This window comes from Ascaphus truei, chromosome 3, assembly GCF_040206685.1.
Source record: "Ascaphus truei isolate aAscTru1 chromosome 3, aAscTru1.hap1, whole genome shotgun sequence".
Taxonomy (NCBI): domain Eukaryota; kingdom Metazoa; phylum Chordata; class Amphibia; order Anura; family Ascaphidae; genus Ascaphus; species Ascaphus truei.
This window is the reverse complement of record NC_134485.1, coordinates 313,904,688-313,910,674: the sequence shown is the minus strand read 5'-3', so window position 1 is coordinate 313,910,674 and position 5,987 is coordinate 313,904,688. Positions and strand designations below refer to the sequence as shown.

At 41.6% G+C, this 5,987-nt stretch overlaps 1 long non-coding RNA gene across 1 annotated transcript in view; it reads left to right on the top strand.

The window, feature by feature from the left end:
• LOC142491089 (uncharacterized) overlaps positions 1-654 on the top strand; it is a 3,267-nt gene extending 2,613 nt beyond the window's left edge. The window contains exons 2-3 of the long non-coding RNA XR_012800275.1: positions 1-168; positions 314-654. The exon at positions 1-168 is cut by the window's left edge and continues 9 nt beyond it. This is a non-coding gene — a long non-coding RNA (uncharacterized LOC142491089). The remainder of the gene's footprint in view (positions 169-313) is intronic.
• Positions 655-5,987: the final 5,333 nt, after the last annotated feature.

Here is a 5,987-nt window from a genome sequence, read left to right as displayed (position 1 = left end):
GCTGAATTTGTACAGATGGCAGCGGTAGGATGTCGTCAGGAACCTGCACAGCAATGTCTGCTACTTGACCGGTAACATTCGGGCCTGGTGAATGAATATCAGAAGCATGTGGTGAAAACTGACCTGCATGAACAGATCCTGCCTGTGAGGTGTTCAAGTTGAATTGTGGTACATTAGTCATTCTCAAGTAATTAGCTTGTGTTTGCTGAACAACTAATGCTTCGAATGAGGTGTTGATTTTTTGCAACTGTTTAGGCACTTCAATGAAGACTCTGTGGAGATGTGCCAATTGTGAAACTGTTTCTTCCTGCAGTGCAATCATCCTTTCCAGCACTGTCATCAGGTCAGAATGGCGACGATTTTCTGCTTCCACAATTTTTCCCTCAGAAGCTACAATTGCATCGTATGTGGTATTTGCTGGACGATTTGGCGGTAAAACAGTTTCAATTGGAACCTCTTCATGGTCACTTGCTTGTATTTGTGTGTCTATGGCGGCGGCGGCATCATCATCATCATCATCATCATCATAATCCTCTTCATCATGTTCTACAAATAAATGTACACATTATTAAATGGCATGTTAATCTCTGCTGTGTTACTATGTAATTCTACTGTGTCATAAGTAACAACTAACATGTTTCCATACGTTTTATAACCTCACATTAAAAATTACCTTGACTTAAGAATAATGTTTGGACTCAGTATGAAATATGAAATATGAGTGAATGAAAACTTGCTGTAAACTCACAACTCCTACATGATAGTTAACATCACTAACACAATACATGTTGCCTTACACTTCATTTTCACTGACACTAAGTAATCCTATTTAAAGAACATGTGCAAAACAAATAATGAACATGACAACATAACATATAGAAGAGCACATATTATATGGCCACCAACTGATACACTCACCTTCTAGGTGTGTTGAGCTGGCTGACCCAGGTGAAGACACTTGTTCCGTCTCAGGTGACACATGTCCTTCAGGGGCAACTATATATAACAATAACATAAGTTTTACATTTACATGTGTAAATATTGAACAAACAGTTATTGTATGTTCTGTATTTATGAGTACCTAACAGCATCATTTCCTTAACCCAAAATGTGTGTGTGAAAGTGAACATAAATAGTTGTAATAACAATGTACATGCCTGTGTACTTAGAACTTTTGAGTTCCCTAACATAAAACATACTATGTTTCTGCAGTAATGCGTGAGGATAAATAGATTAAATTTGTAAATAAAAATCATATGTTGTGTAGTGATATCAGTATCATAATGTACATAACTATCATGAGATGACCATTCACAATGGTTATCATGAAGGTGGTCATATTGCAAAAAGTGTTGTTTTTGGTAGAGGATATGTGTGGTACATTAATATAAGATGTGGCACACCTGAATGTGGCTGTGACTCAACAAGACAACACATGCAGTGTGTGATAATGTGTCGTTGATAGTAGTTCAACTATAGATATGAGTGAACTAATGTGTGACGTACGCTTTGATAAGTAATGAGTTGTTGGGGCATTTAGTAGCTAAAGTTAAGCTTTCAAATGAGTGTGATTAACTTCAGTTGTGCTAGTCAGGTTGTAAGAACGGTATTCCCTTCCCCAAAAAGCCTAATCAGCCACACCTTTCAATTACTTGAAACAGGTGAAAATGGTGTGAACTAAGTTGACCCTAAAATGAGGCTGTAATTAGTGTGTGTGCTGAACCCCACCCCCTCTGTTGAAGTGTATGCTGTGATGAGATATTAATTGCAGCTGCTTTAACACAATGGTAGATGAGCTAAATAGTCGTGTGCAGTTTTTAAGTTATGAAAACAATGACATAACATATGATACGTGTGCCTCATTATGCTGTCTGTATATGACTTAAAGCAAAAATGGACCTTTTCATTAACAACTATAGATGTGTTAGTGCAAGTGATGTTTGTAGGCCGTTGCATGCAATATATTTGATGCATGCTTAAAATAGGCAGTAATGTCATGTTTGTCGGAGTAAAATAAATAAAATACACAATAATATTATACATATTTCTGTTCTGTACCTGTAGCTAGTAATAATTTCTCATTAACATGTGTTACACATGTGTACTACCCTGTTGTTCCCCATCTTCGCCCACCATCAATTGCTTCCACTGCAGCAATGCATTTTGGGAATTCACATGTAAATGAGCACGCAATGGCACGTGCTATATTAGTTACTGCTTTTAGTAGGACTACAACATATATGTCTATTTTGAGATATATATATATACAGAATCAGACATATACATATATAGATGCAGGTATGCTTATATTGTGAAGACAGTATAAAAAGCAGTGTAAATATGCAAAATAACTGTAAGCAACGACACGCCTAGTACATTAATATTTCTCACCTGGTGGAAATTGTGAGGGATAAATTCCAATATCCCGGTCACCAGGTAAGCCTTCCACGACGACGGGAAGTAATTTTGCCCGAAGCAGCTCCTCCAATGGACTTAATATGAGACGTTGTGGTGTCGGCCCACCTCCAGTGCCAGTAGCATGCACGCGTTGGTGTTGTATTTTCTTTTTCAATTTGGACCTAATATCATCAAATCTCTTGTGACAATTCCGCTTGTCCCTCACATGATTCCCACACGCATTGACACCAATGACTATTGTGTCCCACATTTCTTTTCTGCTTGCTGAACTTGTCCGCCCTTGAAAAACATATAAAATATATGAGGTAAATTAATAATAATAGAAGCACCAGTTTCCTACACTGCTAGCTGTTCCAAGAGATAGCAAACATGCTGTTTTATGTGTAATATGTGAAGCACATGAGCATTCACTACTAAACCTATACATGTAAGCAAGCTTGCATTCATATTGTATGCAGTTATGGCAAATTGACCGCCTGTGTTTAGTTGTCCTTGTAAGGCATGATAAAAAGCTGTGTTTCCAGACTAATTAACATAGAAAGATATTCTGAACCCATATTTGCATATGAACAAAACTCAGATGACCTAGGATCACATGTATTTGAATAATAAATGTAAAGGTACACTTACCTAGTAAATGTCCATATATACTGTCATAGTGCTCCAGAATGCCAGTGACAAGAGCTGTATTTTCCTGGTCATTGAAGCGAGGATTACGTGGCTTCTCCACACGTTTCTTCCGAGCAGGTTTAGGGTCAGAGCTTGGCTGGTGCTGACTGGACTCTCCTTGTTCCAATGGAAGAGCCTCCAAAAGCTGCCCACCAGCAAGCACGCCACCACCATCCACCCCATCAGCAACTGCGCCACCAGCAGCACTCACAGCACCAGCACTCCCACTCCTAGCACCAGCACTCCCACTCCTAGCACCAGCACTCCCACTCCTAGCACCAGCACTCCCACTCCCAGCAACAGCACTCCCACTCCCAGCAACAGCACTCCCACTCCCAGCAACAGCACTCCCACTCCCAGCAACAGCACTCCCACTCCCAGCAACAGCACTCCCACTCCCAGCAACAGCACTCCCACTCCCAGCAACAGCACTCCCACTCCCAGCAACACCACTCGGTGCACCAGCAACATCACTCCCCTGAACAGTACGTTCACTCCGACGCGTACTCCCACGAGTAGCACTCCCACTCCCACCAGCATCACTCTTCCCACGCTTTGCGGGCATACTTCCAGCACTCACAAAAAACAGACAATAAATGTACAGCCAATCACACGAAACACTTCCACATATAAAACAAGACAAAGATGTAAACAAAACAACAATGGACAAAGCTCACCCAATACACAACAAGTCTCTCAGTCAATATGCAAATGTTCAATCAGCCAGCTCTGTGCGTCTCTCTCTCTCTCACTCCCAACAACACAAAGAATGATTAGCAGTACACGTTGCCTTTAAATATGGCGCGCAATCCAATACATGCTTGTTTCGCCTGATTCAGCAAGATTTGTGATTGGGCAACCTAACAGCACCCCGCCACGCACGCCGATACACCTGTGTGTGATCGGCTAATCATCGTGAGAGTGGGCGGATTTGTTTTCGGGTTGATTTTGAATGTATTCGGCACTTACTGCATACGGAGAGGAAAAATCGCCAATAACATGACTAATCGGTAAGATTGCCGATTTCACATAATCGACGCTTACTGCATGAGGCCCTAAGTCCTACCATCTCCACCTCCAAAATATCGCCAATATAAGCACTTTCCTCACTCATGATGCAACTAAAACCCAAAGTTCTCAGTGATGCCTCCCTCCCTTGCATCTCAGCCCTCATCCCCAAATGCATACCTAAACGCCCCCTATGTTTTGCCCACTAAATCCGCCTTTCCCCCACCTTATTATTTACTCTCACTCCCGCCTTCAAGACTTCACCTGTGCTGCCCGCCCTCTCTGGAATTCCATACCACGCACCATCAGACTCTCCCCCAGCTTTCAGATGCTTCAAAACTCCCTCAAAAGGTGAGTTTTCAAGGAAGCCTACTCTCCATACCTCTAACATCCAACTCCCCTCCCCTTCCATCCCCATTGGGACTGGTTGTGTGGCTGGACCAATCTCCACCCTATGTAACATCTCCTTCCTTAATGGCTTCAGCTGTCTGACTGGGCCATATCCTAACCTGAACCCCACCTTATCCTCCAATGAGCAGCCCCCTTTACTTTCTTCTTTCACCATTGTGTATAATTCCCTCTAGATGTTTGTGCATCTTTGTACTCACATGTATATAACTGCTTGTTTTTGTAATATACATAACTCTGTTGTACCACGCTGCGGAATACTTAGGTGCTTCACACATAAATAATAAACAATAGGAAGAATGAGTGGCTCAATGAGTAAAGACACTGACTGTAAATGGCAGGGAGTTTGTCGGTGTCAGCTCCTTGTGACCATAGGCAAGTCACTTTATCTCCTTGTGCCTCAGACACCAACAACTTAGATTGTAAACTCATCTGGGCAGGGCCGGTGTCTGTAACAATCCTATGTGCTGTGTGTACAGTACAACGCTCTATAGTGTAATTGTGAAGCACTTTGAGTACCAGTGGGAGAAAAGTGCTATATGAAATAAAATTATTATAATAAACTCTGTAAGATTCTTCTTATCAATAGAGCCGTTTAAGTTTCCTGTCAATCTGACCTATTCATTTCTGTGAACACACTGCGAGTGCTCATTTGCATGTCATTACCCAGAATTCCTAGCTGCACTGGAAGCACTGTATGCTAAGAGATAATGGGGGGGGGGGGCTTTTTTATGGTCGGGCATTGGTCTTTTAGATTACCACAGTGAAATAGTTACAGGGGGACGTTGACCCTGAAGACCTTGGAGAAGCACAACACGGATGTGGTAATTGGTTTTATGTTATCCTTAACCCCTTTGGTGCCAATGGGGGCTACCTAGACTCAACTGGAGAGGACGTAGCCTCACTGGCAAAAAGGTGTTAGGGACTACTTTATATACATTAAAATGTAAATTTCAATATTGTTTTCATGGTATATTTAATTGTATTTGTACAGTGGCCTACTGCCCAATCAACCAGCTCTGGCTAATGGGGTGGTAACTCATTCCTATAGATCAGCGGCTTGTTAGGTGTGTTAGTTTGATAGGGTGGGTGGGTGAAGAAAGTAGGTGTCATGAGGATGGTTAGGCTCTCTGGCAAGCTGGCCACTTAGGGGTACTAAGAGGTTAATACATTAAAAAGTTGATGTGGGTTTTTTTTTCCTTCAATGAACGTTTATCATCTATTTTTGGTATTCTCTGATCTCCAAGTCCTATTTTGGAGTCTGGATGTTTAGGTATGACTTAAATAGTGTAACATTATTTTCTGGCATTAATCATAACAGAGCATAGTGAATATTGTTATTCTAGAAAGCACTTCCACCAATAGGTGCTGCTACATGCTTTACTAGTGTTAAAGAAACATTCCATGTTAATCCTGCTCACCCCCCTCAAATGGGAAGCAGGGGGTCTCTGGAGCTGAACCGTGTTAATTTCAGATCCAGGTAT